Source organism: Carcharodon carcharias, chromosome 21 (assembly GCF_017639515.1).
Source record: "Carcharodon carcharias isolate sCarCar2 chromosome 21, sCarCar2.pri, whole genome shotgun sequence".
Lineage (NCBI taxonomy): Eukaryota > Metazoa > Chordata > Chondrichthyes > Lamniformes > Lamnidae > Carcharodon > Carcharodon carcharias.
Window position 1 is genome coordinate 988,735 of NC_054487.1, and position 19,803 is coordinate 1,008,537.

The 19,803-nt window shown below is 44.6% G+C and overlaps 1 long non-coding RNA gene, 1 other non-coding gene and 1 pseudogene across 4 annotated transcripts; all 3 read left to right on the forward strand.

Annotated features, from left to right (window-relative positions):
- Positions 1-794: 794 nt before the first annotated feature.
- LOC121292959 lies at positions 795-9,762 on the forward strand. 3 transcript variants are annotated; one of them, XR_005946393.1, is made up of 5 exons: positions 795-936; positions 1,258-1,371; positions 2,660-2,765; positions 8,250-8,484; positions 9,711-9,761. It is a non-coding gene; the product is annotated as an uncharacterized LOC121292959 (long non-coding RNA). The 3 variants fall into 3 exon arrangements; XR_005946391.1 differs by having other exon boundaries at positions 8,250-9,762; XR_005946392.1 differs by lacking the exons at positions 8,250-8,484; positions 9,711-9,761 and adding an exon at positions 3,774-3,829.
- A 246-nt stretch (positions 9,763-10,008) lies between these two features.
- Positions 10,009-11,484, forward strand: LOC121293392 (annotated as a pseudogene).
- A 7,607-nt stretch (positions 11,485-19,091) lies between these two features.
- LOC121293449 lies at positions 19,092-19,232 on the forward strand. Its single transcript, XR_005946528.1, has one exon. It is a non-coding gene; the product is annotated as a U4 spliceosomal RNA (small nuclear RNA).
- The last annotated feature ends 571 nt before the right edge of the window (positions 19,233-19,803 follow it).

Sequence of the window (19,803 nt, forward strand, 5' to 3'; positions counted from 1 at the left end):
AAGGGTGTGACAGGTTATTGGAGATAGTTGAGGTACAGATTTCAGGTGACTATCAGATCAGCCATGATCTTCTTAAATGGCGGAGCAGGATTGAGGGGCCGAATGGCTACTCCTGCTCCTTTTCCTTATGTAGTGCTAAGAATGTGGAACCCATTACCAGTAGATTTCAAGATCATGTCTGAGCTGAAAATGTGTCGGTAAATTCACACTGTAAACAGACTGTTTACCATCTGGAATTGGAAAGGAGCTCACTATCATCCCATTTACTGACACAGGAACACAGTCTTGCTGGTACGAGACCATTCAGATACTTCACGTGTGCAAAGGGCTTTATTCAGTTTTCCCACAAGTTAACACTTCAACTTTATAAGTTCAACGGATTTGATCCACAATCAGAGAAATGATAATAGCATGACACGGTTTAAATTTTCCCTGTATAGGGGGAAAAGTCACGAAATCACCCCATTTGCTGAGACTGCACTGAGTTCAGATCTAACTGAAGGATTATTATGTCCAGGCAAAAAGTGTGGTGGAGCCCTGATCAGTTTGGCCGCTAAATCAATTGATTCAACAATTTCATGTCTTGCCCCAGTGTCACACATCTTATTCTGATTACAGGACATAGTTTCTGTTCTTTGGTCTTTCAATGGCGGAGCGGAGACCCAGGTTTCACTGCGAGAAGGAAAGTGCCCTATCCTCACTCCAGCAGCTCACTACGCATGTGCATATCGGCAAGTGGTGGGGCATGCGCATTTCGTCTGTTTCATGAGCATGCGCAGTGCTGGTCTGTGACTGAAGCTGCTTAGAGCGGGTGAGTGAAAGTTGAGCGGAGCAAACTAACAGAGTTAGTGGGTGTGTGAGGAGGAATGGAGCCAGCGGAGTGGGCAGGGAGGCTTCATAAAGACACAGTGCAGGCCTCAGACCCCAAATAACAAGGTACCGGTCTTGTGTTTGCAGAGAACGGGCCGAAAAAGTCTGGTTTTCTCCCTTCGCCAGGCCCGGGGTAACGGCCGTCATCTTTATAGGAGGCAATATGCATCAGGGCGCGTGCGCGGTCATGCTGGTCCGGGTAGCAGGAGGAGAGAATATTGTGAATTTCTATCCTGGACTGACAGGGATGGATTTTGGAAACTCCTTTTGCAGGGGATTAGAAGGGGAGGATTTACACACAGCAATCTCAAACCAAGAGAAATGTTTGGCTTTTCTGAATTTATGTTCGGGATTGGCAATGATGGATTTTGTGAACTCTGTTTACAGGATGTTAGAAGAGGAGGGCAAACTCGAGGGAGATGAGAAACCAAAACCAAATATCACGTCAAAATCTGAAAGTCACTTGATTCATCAGGACCTGAATATTACCTGCCTTTGAATGTAAGCTTTAAGTTCCAGGTCATTACCAGTCACTGGGTAAAATAAACTCTTCCTGGCATTCCCCTTGTGGATCTTGCCCAAAATCTTAAAACTCTGTCCCTTAATTCTTTCATAATCAGCTATTGGGAACAGCTTTTATTTAACTACCTTTCATGATGCTGTTCCCCTCTATCAAATCTTCCCTCCAAGGAGAACATCCCTAGTTTCTCGAACCTCATCTTACAGTTGAAACCCCTCATCTCTCGAACCATTCTGGTTAATCTCCTCCATACCCTCACATCCTTCACAACGTGTGGTGATCACTAGTTTGCACAGACCCAGATGTTCTGTGTTTGTGCCTGTGACATCATCACACATCGACAATTACACGGTGACTTCACCCGGCTCCCCAGGTATTTCCTCAACTGGGAGATTTTTCTCTGACTCCAGTGTTTCTGATATCTTTCCAGCTGCAGGCTCCAGCAGGAGAGTTTAAAGTTGAAAACTGAAACTGTTTCAGAGTTGACTGTTTTTCACCATCCACCTACAATTTAGAGCTTTTAGGTCTGTGCTCTGTATCTGTGAGAGGCTCCATGGCTCTGGGGCTGGTGTAGCTCCTTTACTGTGGATCTGAATCCATGTCCATCCATTGCTCTGTTTCACCTCTGCCCTCCCTGATCACTTCTCTGCCATTTTTTAACTTCCCCTGTCTCTAATAATGGATGTATTTGATTTATGTTTAGTATTTTACTGTTACTTCTGTCGATTTTGTCTAAATGAAGTTTCCACCACTGTCCACCCCCTGACCATGTGCTGCTGGCTTCCCAGCTTTATCTTCCCACAGTATCTTTCATAGACAGCAATTTCTTTCTCTGACCCATAGTCCATTTCTATTCCACTTCTGAGCTTATATTGACCATCAAATTCGGCACCATTTTTACTCCCTGAGAGGAGGCGATGGTGTAATGGTATTGTCACTGGACGAGTAATCCAGAGACCCAGGGAAATATCCTGGGGACTCGGGTTCAAATGCTGTCATGGCAGATGGTGGAATTTCAATTCCAGGAAAAAAATCTAGAATTAAGAGTCTAATGAAGACCAATGATGATTGTTGTAAAAACCCACCTGGTTCACTAATGCCCTTTAGGGAAGGAAATCTGCCGTCCTTAGTCTTGCCTGCATGTGACACCAGACCACAGCAGTGGTTGACTCTTAACTGCCCTCTGAATGCTGGCCTGAGTGACGCCCACATGAATTTAGAAAAATCATTCTGCAAACGTTGAAACGTTAACTCTGTCTCTCTCCACAGATACCAGCATCTATTGTGATCCCCAGCTGCCTGTGGAGAAGATGATGTTTGACCTTCTTGAACCGCTGCAGTCCGTGTGGTGAAGGTGCTCCCACAATGCTGTTAGGTAAGGAGTTGCAGGTTATTCACCCTGTGATGATAAAGGAACAGTGATATATCTCCAAATCAACAACAACAATTTGTATTTATATGGCACTTTCAATGTAAGACAATATTCCAAACATTTCACAGAAAGGTTAAAAGCAAGGTTTGACACTAAGCCAAACAAGGAGATATTGGGGCAGGTGACCAAACGTTTGGTCAAAGATGTAGGTTTTAAGGAGTGTCTTAAAGGAGAAAAATGAAGTAGAGAGGAAGAGAGGTTTGGGGAGAAAATTCCAGAGCTTGGGGCCATGGAAACTGACAGAATGCTCAGCAGGTCAGAACGAAAGGAGCACAAACATCTCAGAGGGTTGTGAGGCTGGATTACAGTGATAGGGAGGGGCGAGACCAACATGGAATTTCAAAAAGTGGATGAGAATTTTAAAATGTAGGTGCTTCTTATCCTAGGTCCTTTGTAGGTCAGTGAGCACATGGGTGATAGGTGAACAAGACTTGGTGCAAGTAAGCACACGGGCAGCAGAGTTTTGTATGACCTCAAGGTTACAGGGAGGTTGAAAGTGGGAGACCAGCCGGGAGTGCATCAGACAGGTCAGGATGGTGTGTGACTTGGAGGGGAACTTGGAGGCGACGATGCTCACATACACCTGGTCCTTCTGGGGTTGGAGGTTGAGGGATTGGAAGATTCTGTCAAAGCTCTGCTTATGTTATAGATATAAACAATCCATCGCCCTCACCACCTGCGCTCCCTACCTCTTTTCTTCTCTCTCTCTCACTCACTCTCTCTTTCCATAGAGGCCAGTGCCGATCCAGACTGGGTGGCAGATTCCCTTCCCTGAAGGACATTAGTGAACCAGTTGGGTTTTTACGATAATCCAGTAGTTTTCATGGTCACTTTTTCCTAGTGCCGGCCCCACAAATTCCCAGATTCATTCAGCTCAATTTCACAACCTGCCTTTGTGTTTTTGTGGGTTCTCTCTCACTCCCTTTTTTCTGTTTTAAATCAATTTCACAGGGTGTTAGAAGGGGAGGATTTGCAGTCGGGAAACTCAATCCAAACATCACATCAGGATCTGACTGAGCTGCCCAATTTATCGTAACCTGAATATCATCGGATTTTGAACATGGAAGGAAAAGCACCGTTCACAGTGGGGAGAAACCGTACACGTGTTCTGTGTGTGGACGAGGCTTCAGCCGATCATCTGACCTGTCGAAACATAAATGCAGTCATAGCGATGAGAAACTGTGGAAATGTTGGGACTGTGGGAAGGGATTCACTTACCCGTCTGAGCTGGAAACTCATCGACGCAGTCACACTGGGGAGAGGCTGTTCACCTGCTCCGAGTGTGGGAAGTGATTCACTCAGTCATCCCACCTGCTGAGACACCAGTGAGTTCACCTGCTCTGAGTGTGGGAAGGGATTCACTCAGTTACACCACCTCCTGACACATCAGCGAATTCACAACGGGGAGAGACCGTTCACCTGCTCTGAGTGTGGGAAGGGATTCACTCAGTTACACCACCTCCTGACACATCAGCGAGTTCACAATGGGGAGAGACCGTTCACCTGCTCTGATTGTGGGAAGGGATTCATTAGTGTATCTAACCTGCTGAGACACCAACAAACTCACACTGGGGAAAGACCCTTCACCTGCTCAGAGTGTAGGAAGCGATTCACTCAGTTATCCACCCTGCTGGGACACCAGCGAATTCATCCTGGGGAGAGACCATTCACCTGCTCCGAGTGTGGGAAAGGATTCATTGATCCATCCATCCTGCTGAAACACCAGCGGGTTCACACTGGGGAGAAAACTTTTAAATGCCCAGACTGCGGGAAGTGCTTTAAAAGTTCCGGGAACCTGATGTCCCATCAACGTGTTCACACTGACGAGAGACCATTCAGGTGCTCTCACTGTGGGACTGGGTTCAGATGGTCATCTGACCTTATGGTACACCAGAGAATTCACACTGGGGAGAGACTGCTATAGTTTATTTGTATCTAGTTCCATTTTTATAAATTCTGCTGAATGTGGCCCTCGCGCAGTGTCAGGATATTGGATCAGAGCCACCATGGAAAATGAATTTGACACCGGTGAGATAGACAATGTCAACGGGATCCTCATTATCTCTGTAACCTCCTCCAGCCCCACAACCCTCTGTGTAAATACAAGGTGCTGTTCTTCGATTACACCCTGAGATAGACAAAGTAATTATATTTTAACCTTTATTCTTCAAGTAAAGTATCTTTCTTCAGGCTGTTCTCAAGGTTGTGCAAGATGAAAGCAAACAGTGATTTATTTGTACTTTTTCCAATTTAGTTACTGTATTCACTGCTCACGATGCGATCTGCTCTACATTGGGAAGACCAAACACAGATTGGGTAATCACTTTGTGGAACAACCTCCGTTCAGTCTGTGAGCTTGACCCTGAGCTTCCAGTCACTTGTCATTTTAATTCTCTGCCCCACTCCCACTCTGACCTCTCTGTCCTTGACCTCCTGCACTGTTTCAATGAAGCTCAATTGGGGCTCGAGGAACAGCAGCTCATCTTTCAATTCGGCACTTTACAACCTTCCGCACTCAACATCGAGTTCAGCAGTTTCTGCACCAACAGAGAGTTGTCAGGATCTGGAACATTCTACCTGAAAAGGTGCTGGAACCTGATTCTATCAGGAATTTTAAAAGGGATTTGACAGGGATTTGAGATTGAGGAACTTACAGGGTTACAAACTGAAAGTGGGTGTGTGGGACTAAACACGACTGCTCTTTCAAAGAGACAGCACAAGCACAAAGGGTTGAATGGCCTCCTTCTGTGCTGTAAGTTTCTATGATTCTAGGAGTTGGCCATTTAGCCCCTCGAGACTGTCCCACAGTGCAATCAGATCAAGGCTGATCTGTGACCCTTTGTCTCATGTCCCTTGATTTATACCTTGTGTTAGGAAGGATCTATCAATGCCAGATTGAAACTGAACATTGATCAAGCATGAACTGCTAATTCAGGAAGAGAATTCCAAACTTCTCCCAACTTTACCTGGAGAAGATTTTCCTAATCTCACCCCTGAAAGGTCTGGCTCTAATTTTTAGACCATGTTCCTCAGTCCTGGATTCCCCAACCAATGGAAATAGTTCCCCTCTATCTACCACACCATTTCCAATTAATATCATGAAAACTTCAAGAATATCCTCCTTAATCTTCTCAATTCCAGGGAATACAAACCTCACAGTGAGATGATGAATATTGGCAGAATGAATAGGATACTCAATGGTACAGTCCTAAAGGGTGTGTAGGGACTGGGGGAACTGGGGGTTAATGTGCATACACATTTGAAGGTGAAAGGACATATTGAGAGAGCAGTTCACAAAATATATGAGATCATGGGCTTCATAAGCAGATTTCAAGTGTATAAACGCAGGGAAAATAAGCTGACCCGTTATAAAGCTCTGTTAGGTCACAACAGGAATAATGCATCCAGTTCTGGTCTCCACACTTTAGGAAAGGGGTGAGGGTCCTTGAAAAGATGCGGAGGAGATTTACCAGAAGGTTCCAGGAAAAAGGGAATTCGGTTACAAAGTGAGATTGGAGAAGCTGAAGTTGTTCTTCTTGGAGTTACAGAGTCGAGGGGAGATTGGATAGAGGTGAACAAGATTGTGACAGGTTCAGATAAGGTGGACAAAGAAAATGTTTCCATTTGGTGATGGTACAAGGATTAGGAGGACACAGATTGAAGGTTATGGACAATAGATACAGGCCAAATGCAGGGAGGAACATTTTACACAAGTGGTAATAACCCAGAACTCACTACCTACAAGGGGGCTGGAAGCAGACATGATCAATGCTTTAAAATTAAATTGGATCAGCATTTAAGAGAAATAAACATGCAGGGAGCTGAAGACACAGTGGGGCAATGAGATTGGATTGCTCTGCAGAAAGTTGGCATGGAATCAATGGGCTGAATGGCCTCTTCTGTGCTGTCATTACTCTGATGCATTTGTTTGACCACTTCTCATAATTTAACCTTTGGAGTCCAGTTGTTATTCAGGTACATCTGCACTGCTCTCCCACTAAGGCCAATATGGTCTATCCTTCCTAAGGTGTGATGCCCAGAACACAGTAAATCCTGTCCTGATGGAAGGTCATGTTCACCTGAAACGTTAACTCTGTTTCTCTCACAGATGCTGCCAGACCTGCTGAGCACTTCCAACATTTTTATTTTTTTTAAAGTGGTTCAGGTGGAGTCTAACCAAGATTTTGAAAATCTCGGTGCTTTTCCCACAAACAGAACAGACAAACCTTTTTCCTTCCACAATCAAAGTCCAATGATATTCAGCACCTGATGACTCGAGTGACTCAGTCAGATCTTGATGTGATATTTGGTTTGAGTTTCTCCATCTACAAATCCTTCCCATTGGAAATCCTGTAAAAAGGAGATTATAAAAAAAATCCCTGTCAGTCAGGGGGAGAAATTAAGAGACAAACATTTCTCTGGGTTTGAGTTTGCTGTGTGTAATTCCTCCCCTTCTAACCTCCTGTTAAAAGAGTTTCCAAACACTCGGTGTGAACTCAGCTCCGGGAGTTTCTAATCCGGGTGTGGAGTCCGACACCGGGTATTTGTGAACCCTCTCAGTTCACCCGCCAGCTCCATTCCTCTCCTGCACTCCGCCCTTTCTCACCCACTGGACTTTCAACCTGACCACTTTCATCCTGATCCCGCACTGATACTGCGCATGCTTCAATGGAAGTTCGGCCACGCCCCCCATTCACTCCGATTGGTCGGAGGACCAGCTGCTCCCGCTCGGACCTCCAGGCCTGGCTGGTCCGGAGTTGACGTCAATCATTGTGAGCTGGAGCATGCGCATTGAGTGGAGTCAGACGTGAGGAGAGCTGGGGCGAGCGGATTTAAAATGCTGGATTTACAAATTCTGAATGTGGATTCAGGGCCGGAAAAAAAACCCCGTGAGCATAGATAGGGCTGGAGGGTAAGTTGGGAGGCTTTAAGAATTCACGGTCTCTGTCCTAAGTCCTCAATAAGGAACCATCGGTTCAACCACAGCTTAGGCCATTTCTCCGGAAGTAGGCCCGAGCTAACGGCCGCCAACTTCATAGGGGATAAGGAGCACCAGAGAGCATGTGCGGTCACCATCTTTGTAGGGGCAATGTCCAACAGGGAGCATGCGTGGCCGCCATCTTTACAGAGGCTGCAGACCCGGATGAATGACCCGCAGGAGGGACAATAAATCAGAGATAGAGTTTGGTGTGAAAGGAGATAGGGTTGTTGTAAAACAGGAGATCAGGGTCACAGTCAGAAACAACAACAACCATCTGTTAACATCATACAGCATCCCAGTGAGCTTCACAGGGAAATTATAAAACAAAGTGTGACATCCAGACACAGGAGGAGATATTAGGGCAGGTGAGCAAAAATAGTTAAATAGACGGTTGATTGTACGCAATTTGATTATTACCGTTAAAGCTTTTCCTGTTGCACTCCCAGGACAGACGCAAGAATCCCAAATTTCAGAGGGAACAACAATTTCTGCTGCATGAGAAAAGGGTGCAGATTGGTTGGCCAGTCAGCTCTGATTGGTTGTTGTCATGGAGAATACAGCAAGGAGCTGTCATCCTCTGCGCTTTTGTTTAATTCCACAATAGGCCCAGTGCCTGGACTTGTTCCTTCTGCCTGCAGAGGACAGGTCCCTGTGGATGAACATACGGAGCTTCTAGCAAGTGTAAGTGAGCCACATTACAAGCCTGACTGATAATTTTTGAAATTTGATATTCTTCCCTCTATCCTGATGAGTACAAGATAAAATGTTTTGACAGAATGTCTTTTTTTATTAATACTCAGTTGTCTTAAAGGGGGAAAGTGTGGTGGACAGAGGGAGAGTATTTCAGAGCTTGGGGTCGAGGGAACTGAAGGCACGGACACTAATGGTGGAGCAATTAAAATAGGGGTGTTAGAATTAGAGCAGTGCAGATATCTCAGAGGTTGTGGGTCTGTAGGAGATTGCAGAGATAGGGAGAGAGGAGGCCATGGGAGGATTTGAAAACAAGGATGAGAATTTTAAAATCAAGTTGCTGCTTGAATGGGAGCCAAGGAAGGTCAGGGAACGGGCTTAGCTGTGAGTGAAGACACAGACAGCAAAAATATGGATGTCTTTAAGGTTACGAAGGGTAGAATATAGGAGACCAGCCAGGAGTGTGTTGAAATGGTTGAGTCCAGAGGTAAAAATGGCAGTGAGACCCTCCTGAGACAGGGGTGAGGTCAGGTGATATTTCGGAGGTGGAAACAGGCGATTTTAGTGATGGCACAGATATGAGGTCAGCAACTCATTTCGAGATCAAATGTAACACCAAGTTTGTGAACAGACTGGTTTAATCTCAGACTGTTACCAGGGAGAGGGATGGAGTTGGTATCTGGGAAATGGAGATTGGAGCAGGGACCGAAAACTGTGTCTTCAGCCTTCTCAGTGTTTAATTGAAGTTAATTAGTCATCAGGAAGGGAAGCAGGAACCAGAATGGGCCATGAGACTGATCCCAGGTTTAACTCAGAGAGGGAGAGAAGGAAGGAAACCCTTGGACGTTTGGAGAAACCACCTTCATAATCACTCATTAAATCTGCACACAGTAAGTTTTGGGCACAAGGTTAACATCTGTTATTCTGCATGGCTGGTGAGTGGGTTTCAGATTAATGTTTTGTCACGAGTAATCTCTGAAGTGAATGATCAGACATATTGTCATCTCCAGTTGTAGAAATTTGTTAAAAAGATACAGAAGGAATTGTCCAAAACTCTGTTTGGATTTCAGCACAGGGAGGAGGGAGAGTGTGTGGAACAGGGATTTGCAGCTTTCGGGGAACAAGAGAGGAAAAAATGTTCCGTAGAAACTAGAATTGTCTGTTCTGAATTTCTATCCTGTTCTTACAGTGACGACACTTGTAAACTCCTTTTACAGAGAATTAGAAGGGGAGGATTTTCAGGCAGGAAACTCAAACCAAACATCACATCAAGATCTGACAGAATCACTTGATTCATCAGGACCTGAATATCATCACCTTTGAATGTGGAGGGAGGAACGTTTGTCTGTTCTGTCTGTGGGAAAATGTTTCAAACATCAGTGTGACTGGAAAAGCACCGAGACACACACACACCCGAGTGAGAGTGTTCCAGTGAACTGACTGTGGAAAGAGCTTTAGCCAGTTACACAGCCTGAAATAACATCACACCATTCACAGTGGGGAGAAACTGTACACGTGTTCGTTGTGTGGACGAGGCTTCAACTGATCACCAAGCTTGGAGAGACACAGGGACACCTGCACCATGGAGAAACCGTGGAAATGTGAGGACTGTGGGAAAGGATTCAATTGTCCATCCAAACTGGAAATCCATCGACGCAGTCACACTGGGGAAAGGCCGTTCACCTGCTCCGAGTGTGGGAAGGGGTTTACTCAGTTATCCAGCCTGCTGACACACCAGCGAGTTCACACTGGAGAGAGACCATTCACCTGCTCCCAGTGTGGGAAGGGATTCAAGCGGTTATCCCACCTGCTGACACACCAGCAAGTTCACACTGGAGTGGGACCATTCACCTGCTCTGAGTGTGGGAAGGGATTCACTCAGTCATCCAACCTGCTGATGCACCAGCTAATTCACACTGGAGAGAGACCATTCTCCTGCTCTGAGTGTGGGAAGGGATTCACTCAGTCATCAAACCTGCTGATACACCAGCGAGTTCATACTGGGGAAAGACCATTCACCTGCTCCGAGTGTGGGAAGGGATACACTCAGTTATCCACTCTGCTGACACACCAGCAAGTTCACACTGGAGAGAGACCATTCACCTGCATGGTATGTGGGAAAGGATTCACTGGCTCCTCTGACCTGCTAAAGCACCAGCGAATTCACACTGAGGAGAGGCCATTCAGTTGTACTTCCTGTAGAAAGAGATTCAGGACTTCATTCAACCTCAAAGTTCACCAGCGAATTCACACTGGGGAGAGGCCTTTCACCTGCTCCAAGTGTGGGAAGGGGTTCACTCAGTCATCCACCCTGCTGAAACACCAACGAGTTCACAATGAAGAGACACCATTCTCCTGCTCCGAGTGTGGGAAGAAATTCACTCAGTCATCTAACCTACTGACACACCAGCGAGTTCACACTGGAGAGAGACCATTCACCTGCTCCAAATGTGGGAAGAAATTCACTCATTCATCAAACCTTCTGACACACCAGCGAGTTCACACTGGGGAGAGACCATTCACCTGCTCCGAGTGTGGGAAGGGATTCACTCAGTTATCCAGCCTGCTGAAACACCAGCGAAGTTCACACAAGGAGAGGCCGTTCATCTGCACTTCCTGTGGAAAAGGGATTCAGCCTTCATTCCACCTCAGTGTACACCAGTGAATTCACATTGGAGAGAGACCGTCCACCTTCTCCGAGTGTGGAAAGGGATTCACTCATTTATCCAACCTGTTGAGACACCAGCGAGTTCACACTGGGGAGAGGCTGTTCACATTCTCCGAATGTAGAAGGGATTCACTTGGTCATCCCACCTGCTCAGACACCAGCGAGTTCACAAGTGTCTGCAGGGGTTGGATTCTGCTGTTATTGCTGCTGTTAATCACATCCAGAACTGAACCATGTTCATTCTGATAGCTGTGGTTTGTTTCTATTGATGTTATTAATCCCTGTAACTGGGCTGAAGTTTAATATCTTGATGTCTGTTAAATAAATCAGCTTTGTTTCAAACTCTCAGGATGTCGAGTCCTTGATTTCTCCAGGATAAGAGGAGACTGATCGATGTCCTTTTCCCAACTGCTCCATTTTTGGTTCTTTTCTCCTTTCTCACTCTAGATTCTTTCAGTTCTCAGACCTTTGGTTACTCTCATGGATAAGTCCCATCTCCCCACACCTCCTAGAGAGCCTTGGGATCCAGGGAAGTATCGGTATTAAAAACAGAAAATGCTGGAAATAACCGATACTTTTCCAAGTGCCAATTGATTTTCTCCCAGATTATTGTCTCCAGCCTTTCCCCACCACTGATGTTAAGCTGATTGTCCTGTACTTGCAGTGTTTTTGAACAGGGGTGTAACATTTACAATCTGTCAGTCCTTTGACACCACTACTGTATAAGGAGGATTGGAAGATTGTGACCAGAGCCTCCACAAGTTCCATCTGAAGGATGCTGTCTCTGACAGTGCAGCAGTCCCTCAATGTCACCCTGGAGTGTCAGCCTAGATAATGTGCTCAGGTTTATTAATATTTCCTCTTGTTATTGATGTGGATCATTAAGAAACAATGGACTCTTATGATGTCATCCAGTCCCAGTGCGATGATGTCATCCAGTCCCAGCACGATGATATCATCCAGTCCCAGTGCGATGATGTCATCCAGTCCCAGTGCAATGATGTCATCCAGTCCCAGTGCGATGATTTCATGAAGACTATTAAATACCAGCGGAGCCTTAGTGGTGAAAACAGTTTTGTTCGAGATGGCAGCAAGTCCATTACTGATAGATCAGCAAATGGAATTAATGGGAAAGAAAGTGAGGCAGCTCATGGACATCAGGAATAGTGTTGTGAATTATGAAGAAGAACGTGTACAGTACATGTGCCATCTCCTGACACTCTGCCCCATCTCCCGACACTGCCCCCATCTCCCGACACTCTGCCCCCATCTCCTGACACTGACCCATCTCCCGACGCTCTGCCCCCATCTCCCGACACTCTGCCCTCATCTCCCGACAAGCTGCCCCCATCTCCCGACACTCTGCCCTCATCTCCCGACACTCTGCCCCCATCTCCTTACACTCTGCCCCATCTCCCGACGCTCTGCCCCCATCTCCCGACGCTCTGCCCCCATCTCCCGACACTCTGCCCCCATCTCCCGACACTCTGCCCTCATCTCCCGACACTCTGCCCCCATCTCCCGACACTCTGCCCTCATCTCCCGACACTCTCCCCCCATCTCCCGATACTCTGCCCCCATCTCCCGACACGCTGCTCCATCTCCCGATACTCTGCCCCCATCTCCCGAGCAGCCTGTCTCTACCTCTGCTGAACCCACACAGGATGCACCATGTTGAAGCCAGAGGAAAGGACTGGGTGAGAAATTGTAATTCACCAAGGGTGAGCACATGGGGGTTTGACAAAATATTAAGTTTCCTGTTTTTAACAATGAAACTTAAAACGCATTGATTGGAACCACTTCCAGCTCTTGTCCATTCTGACATCCCGTGGGCCAGCTCACCCTCTCACTGGGTTCATGCTGAATGTCAATCCAGGCTGGGAGCCATTGGGTGGATGAGTGGGTGGAGGAATGTTCAGTTCACAGGGAGGGGGATGGGAGAGGGGTGCTGGTGGTGGGAAGTGTTCATTCTGAAGGAGTCCCACCTGAAACAGTGACTATTAACTTATCACTTTCTAATGATGATTGACTTGCTGTGTATTTCCCCAGGTTTGTCCTGTTCAGTATTTCAGTATTTATATATTTTTATTTTTGCTAAAACATGTTCTTGTTCTGACACTGAAATCCAGAGGATTTTAACTCTGTTAAAGTCAATCCCCATCGAGTACACAGGAGGACTCAACTGGTCCAAACCTCTTATGGTATCAATAAACAAAAATCCAACAAGATGTTTATTTGGGGAATTGTTTTTCTCTGAGACCCAGGACGGTCAAACTATCTCCCAAAGTTCAGCATTGTGCCTTGAGCCTGGGCTATGGGGCCCACATACATGGAGCACCATTACCTTCATCCACGATTTTAATCACTCGACCATTGGTGGCCGGGCCTTCAGCTGCCTAGACCCTAAGCTTTGGAATTTCCTCCCTAAACCTCTCCACCTTTCTAATTCACTTTCCTCCTTTCAGACACTCCTTATAACCGACCTCTTTGTCCAAGCAGTTGGTCATCTGACCTAAAATGTCCTTATGCCCCTTTGAAATTCTTGAGACAATGTATTACATTAGAAGCTCGATATAAATATAAGTTGTTGCATTTGTTGTTGTATTTCAGTTAGACCTGATCACTTATTGAGTCTGTATGAATGTAACTCAGATAGACACAGCTTGTGTCATAGTTCAGTTAGACCTGATCATTTATTGAGTCTGTATCAATGTAACTTGGATAGACACAGCTTGTTGGAACAGACCTGGGGAGAAAGAGGCTCTGAATTAATCACTGGACTTTCTGTTCTCCACAGTTGGGAAAAAGGTGATTCTTTCCAAGCATCCAAATGATGAATCAAGTAATTAAAGATGGTTTGTTGTTTTAAGTTGAATTATTTGGTAGAATTTGAGTGAAGGAGTGGGATTGACCCACAGCCTGACCCACCACTTTAAGGACAGGAAGAGAGAGAATTTGGAGAGGGGAAAAGAATTAGTAGGTGACTGGGCACTGAATCTGGAACAATGAGCAGAGGGGGGGAGGAGTGTGTGGGACAGGGATTTATAGATTTGGGGGAATGAAAGGAGAAAGAATGTTCCATAGAAACTAGAATAGTCTGTTCTGAGTTTCTATCCTGTACTGACAGTGATGACTATTGTAAACTCTGTTTACAGGGGATTAGAGGGAGAGCATTTTCAGATGGGAAACTCAAACCAAAAATCTTGCAAGATCTTATAAAATCACTGAATTCATATCTGATCGGCTTCTGATTATGGAAGGAGAATTGTTTGTCTGTTCTGTCTGTGCAGAAATATTTAAATCATCAGTGTGACTGGAAAATCAGCGGGATACACACACACATGAGTTGGAATCGCATCTCGGGGTCAAATCTGACATCAAGTGTGCAAAAAGTCTGGTTTAGATTCAGACAGTTGTGAGGAAGAGGAATGGAGCTGGTAGCTCGGGAATGAAAACAATGGCTTCAGTCTTCCCAATACTTAATTGGAGGAAATTTCTGCACATTCACCATTGGATATCAGACAACAGTCTGATAATTTAACAAAAGTGTAGAGAGGTGGTGGTGAGGTAGCGCTGGGCACTGTCAGTGTACACTTGATAACTGACATTGTGTCTTCAGATGATGTCGTTGTGGGGAACATGTTGATGAGAAATAAGAGGAGGCCAAGGCTGGATCCTCTGGGGGACACCAGAGGTAACTGTGGGAGTGGGAAGGGAAGACATTCCAAGTGAATCTCTAGCTATGATTAGATAGAGAAGAATGGAACCAGGAGAGATTGAGGCCGAAATGAGATGAGGCATGGTTGTATTGAATGGTGGGGCAGGCTGGAGGGGCTGAATTACCTACTCCTGCTCCTAGTTCTTATTTTCTTATGTAAGGTACATAACAGGCTGATGATAATAGTACCTGTTTTAAACAGTGAAAGACAATGAAGGATTGGCACCGATAAAAGTGTCCTTCAACTAGCCTGGTTCCAAAATCTCATTCGAGAAATGACAAGAAAACACACTGAATTTGCTCTATGTCTTGACTTCAAACGAACAGGATACAAGGTAAGAAAATATATTTAGCTGGATTGGGTTATAAAATGGCAGAATGAGCTTGAAAAAACAACCATGCTGTTGGGAAATATAAAATTATAGGAAGTTGCACTTCTCGGTTTGGCGTGCTGCTTTGAAATAGTGGCTGCGATTGTTTGATCAGGAGTGATATTTCTGCCGGTTTGAACACCAAGCAGAAAAACTTATCCTTTTATCCCCCACATTTAGCCTCGCAGCATCATGCCTTTAGTCAGTTTATTCCTTGTGCCTTGCATCCTATCACTGTCCATCAGTAACAGAAACGGAATGAGGACAACTGCAATCATTGTGGCAACAATCTGAAACTTCAGCTTGTTAATACCAGCTTTAGGTATCTTGCAACTCACCTTGGTACATGTTTCCGTGGTGTAATTAGTTACTACATGTAACAATTGTATGAGGTCGGTAGATCGAGAACAGTCAAATATTTTCTCTTTTTACCCCCTTGGATATTGACTGCTGCACAGTTCCAGGCTTTTTTATGTGTCTTTTCGCTGCCAGAAAATATTCCCTAAAATTTGCCAATGCTGCTGTTATCCATTAACTCTTCAGCTAAACAATACCTTGGGTGGGGAAGTGGGACTGGTTGCACAGCTCTTGCAGACACAGTGGGTCAAACCATCTCCTCCTGTGTGGGGAAAGGGTGTGAATGTGGGACTGGTTGCACAGCTCTTGCAGACACAGTGGGTCAAACTATCTCCTCCTGTGTGGGGAAAGGGTGTGGATGTGGGACTGGTTGCACAGCTCTTGCAGACACAGTGGGTCAAACCATCTCCTCCTGTGTGGGGAAAGGGTGTGGATGTGGGACTGGTTGCACAGCTCTTGCAGACACAGTGGGTCAAACTGCCTTCTGTGTGGGGAAAGGGTGGGGAAGTGGGACTGGTTGCACTCCCCTTGTAGGAACAGTGAGTCAAACCATCTCCTCCTGTGTTGTACTTTCCTGTGACTCCGCGATTTGACTCACTTCTGAAAAATGGATCAGACCATTTCAGAAAGTTAGAGTCAATTCACTATTAAGCTCTCGGCATAAAATTCATCTCACTTTCATCCTTCATTCACTTTCAGCTGCCGAGGCTCCAAGTAATAGAATTCACTCTCTCAAACTCTCCACCTCTGTCCACTCTCTCTCCATTCCTTTAAGATGCTCCTTAAAACTTACCCCTTTTACCACGTTCCTGGCCACCCATCCTAATATCTCCTTCTGGGTGGGTCACGATCAAACTTTGGGAATGCTTCCTGTGAATTGCTTTGCGGTGTTTTATTGGATTAAATGTCAATCAGTGAAAATTGTTGTTGTTCAGCTCCACACAGTAGGATTGGAGCTGAGGGGACAGAAAGGATCCAGCTCAGTCAGTGGCATTCTGCCTCATGTGTGGAAGTACAGCTCGGGAGAAATACTTGAACATTTGGGCTCTATTCCTGAGCTGGATGAGTTGTTTTCTCCATGGAGACTATGAATTGTATTAGCAGAGTCAATGATTGAAGCAGAGACCAGGGCAACATAGAAGAACATGTTAAAAAGGTGATGGGAAGACACGGGGAGAAAGAGCGTGGCGAATTAGCGAGTCTGTGAGATTAGGACTAGTTCTGTTGGGGAATCTAAACATAGACTTGTTGGAGGTGACAGTCTGTTTCTGTTTGGTAATATTTCTGAAACTTTTGGATGTCAAAAACGCATCAATGGATAAATGGCAGCATGAAATATTGGGTACAGTAGATGAAGATTCACTAATAAATTAACCTCCCACTATTGTGAGAACCCATTTATTATTCACATGGATTGGGACAGACTTTGGTAAACTGAGATGTCATGGGAATGTGTTAATTATTGATATCACCCATGGTGATTCCAGGTTAAATTACCACCAGGAAATCAGTTACTTAGCGCATATTTTTCTTATTCTTATTCAATTTATTTTACTTACCTTATTTATTGTTATTTATCAGCCACATGTAGGCCAGACCAGGTGAGGATGGCAATTTTCCTTCTCTAAACGACATGAGTAATCAGATGTGTTTTTACGAAAACTGATGATAGTCTCATTGCTTGTGATTGCAGATTTATTAATTGAATTTAAATTCCATCAGCTGCCATGGTGGGATTTGAACCTGTGTCCTCAGAGCATGAGCCTGGGCTTCTGGGGCTACTCGGAAGGATTTAGAAAGACAGCTCATCCTGAAAACAACTCAAACTTTGCATTCAAAATAAGAAATCGAACACGAGGTGGTTATTGCACCAATCATTATAAAACAGACCGGCAGTTAACTTTACAAATGTGCATACAGTATTGGAGCCAGTGTCCTTAAGTTATACGTCAAACATCAAACAACAGATGTCACAATGTGTTACTCATACAAAATCTTAAAAAAAAAATCCAACTACTGACCTGGAGCCTGATATTTACAAACAGTTACAACTATCATCTTAGTTGGATTTCTCCATTTAGAGCAGCGATCTTCAACTCAGAGGCCAGTTTAACAGTTAAATGTTACAAATGTGCCACAGCCTTCAGAGGACACGTGTGCAATAATTAAGAATGTCCAGTGAAGATGGGATAGAAGTCACTTCCATTTAATAAAATGTCTTCCTTTAGATTGTATGAAGTCTGCTTAGCACAAAAAAAATCACCTAACTCTGAAAGGGGGTGAATATAAAGTTCGAGGTTGCTGATTTAAATTTGATTGCTTTCTTTGCTCGGCTGGAGTCTTCAAAAGATGGGTTGGAAAACACAGGTGGAGCAGCACACACAGGTTAAGAAATCAATTAAATAGCAGTGTATTATATCAGCACATGAATAAATATCATGTTTCAGTACCTTTTAAGTAACATTTTGCTTTCATTTCTCCACTTAATATATTTGAGCCAAGTTTAATTATTGGCTCTGAAAGGTTGTATCATAATTACAACACTGTGGGTGTACCTACACCACAAGGACTGCAGCCGTTCAAGAAGGCAGCTCACTACCACCTTCTCAAGGGCAAGTAGGGATTGGTAATAAATGCTGTCTCACACTCTGTGCATGGATACACAAAACTGTAAAACCACTAATCACACATTGAAAACATGGCTGGGATCAAATGAAATTCAGATCTGTCCAAATAATAATTGCAGAAGATGAATCTTGAAATTTAAATGTAAAAAAAACAAAGCTGGAAATATTCATCAGCATAAGCAGCTGGGGGTGCATGATTCATCAGAACTGCCCTGTCCAGTTCCCAACAATGTATCAACATGAAGCAGAAAACTTTCTTCTCCCTGCTCCCACTCCCACTCACTGAGCCTGAACTGGGTACAATGTGTCAACATGAAGTAGAAAACTCTCTTCTCCCTGCTCCCACTGCCCCTCACTGAGTCTGAACTGGGTACAATGTATCAACATGAAGTAGAAAACTCTCTTCTCTCTGCTCCCACTGCCGCTCACTAAGTCTGAACTGGGTACAATGCACAAGGACACAATACTGTGTCCAGAGCTTTTTAAAATTATTATTTATAAACAATGTTCAAAGTAGTGTTACTATTAGTTATGTTAGAGTGTGTTAACACAACCGTTTAAACTATGCCCTGGGGAGCTTGGACACGTGCTCCCAGCAGACAGGGCGTCATTTCACTTCACAAGGTATCATAGGGAGGATTAGCATATTCCCATCCCATAAGCCTTTCCTTCTCATTTCAACATTCTGTCTGATAAATAATGTTTTAATCTACTGATATAATTTTAGAAAATAAGTTACATCTGATAAACACAATCCCAGGCGAGAATGTGCAATGCCCTGAAATCAATTCATTTTTCTCACCACAAGTGTGAATAGTTTGTTTGCTAGACCACCGCTTGTCCAGAGAGTCTGCATTAACTTTGTGCAGTGGCAGTATTGTAGCCAATGAGGTTTAACTGAGGTGTGATTATTGCTTATTGAAAACTTTTCCCAATACCCTGCTACGGTGACTTGCAACAAAGTCACTATTAGCAATTTTTGATAGTCTGTTTGGAGGCTATTTACATATGTGAAAAGATAGTAAAATAAACCCAGAGGTTTCTGTTATTATTCAGCAGGCAAGGCAGAATCTGTGAAGAGCTGAGCTTTTCAGCATTTAATGTTTGTGTTGATTGAACTCTGTCAGTGCTGGGGTTGCTAATGCTGTTTAGACATTTTCATGAAATTGATTGGGTAACACTTGTATCACTAAATATTTTCTCACCATTTCCACGTTGCTGCATTTACCTGAGTGAGGATTCAGCGGGAGTGTTGCTACTTTCATTGATTTATGAAGCTGTCCCCCTGCTGCCATTTAGCTTCTCATTAGAAAACAATTACATCTCCCATGTACTTACATCTAACCCATTAGAAACCTAAAAAGTTATTGGATTCAAACAAACCCATCAACTATTTGCTCTTCCTCAGCCCAGCAGCGAGTGAGACAGGGAAAAGTAGAAAGCAACAATTATTTGCTCTCCAGCAGCCAGCAGGGGAAAGTGGCAATTGCTATTTCAATCAGCGGGTTACTGGCCATCTCTGGGAAGTAGAAACTGCAACAGGAGCCAAATCTCCCACAAGCACAGGCT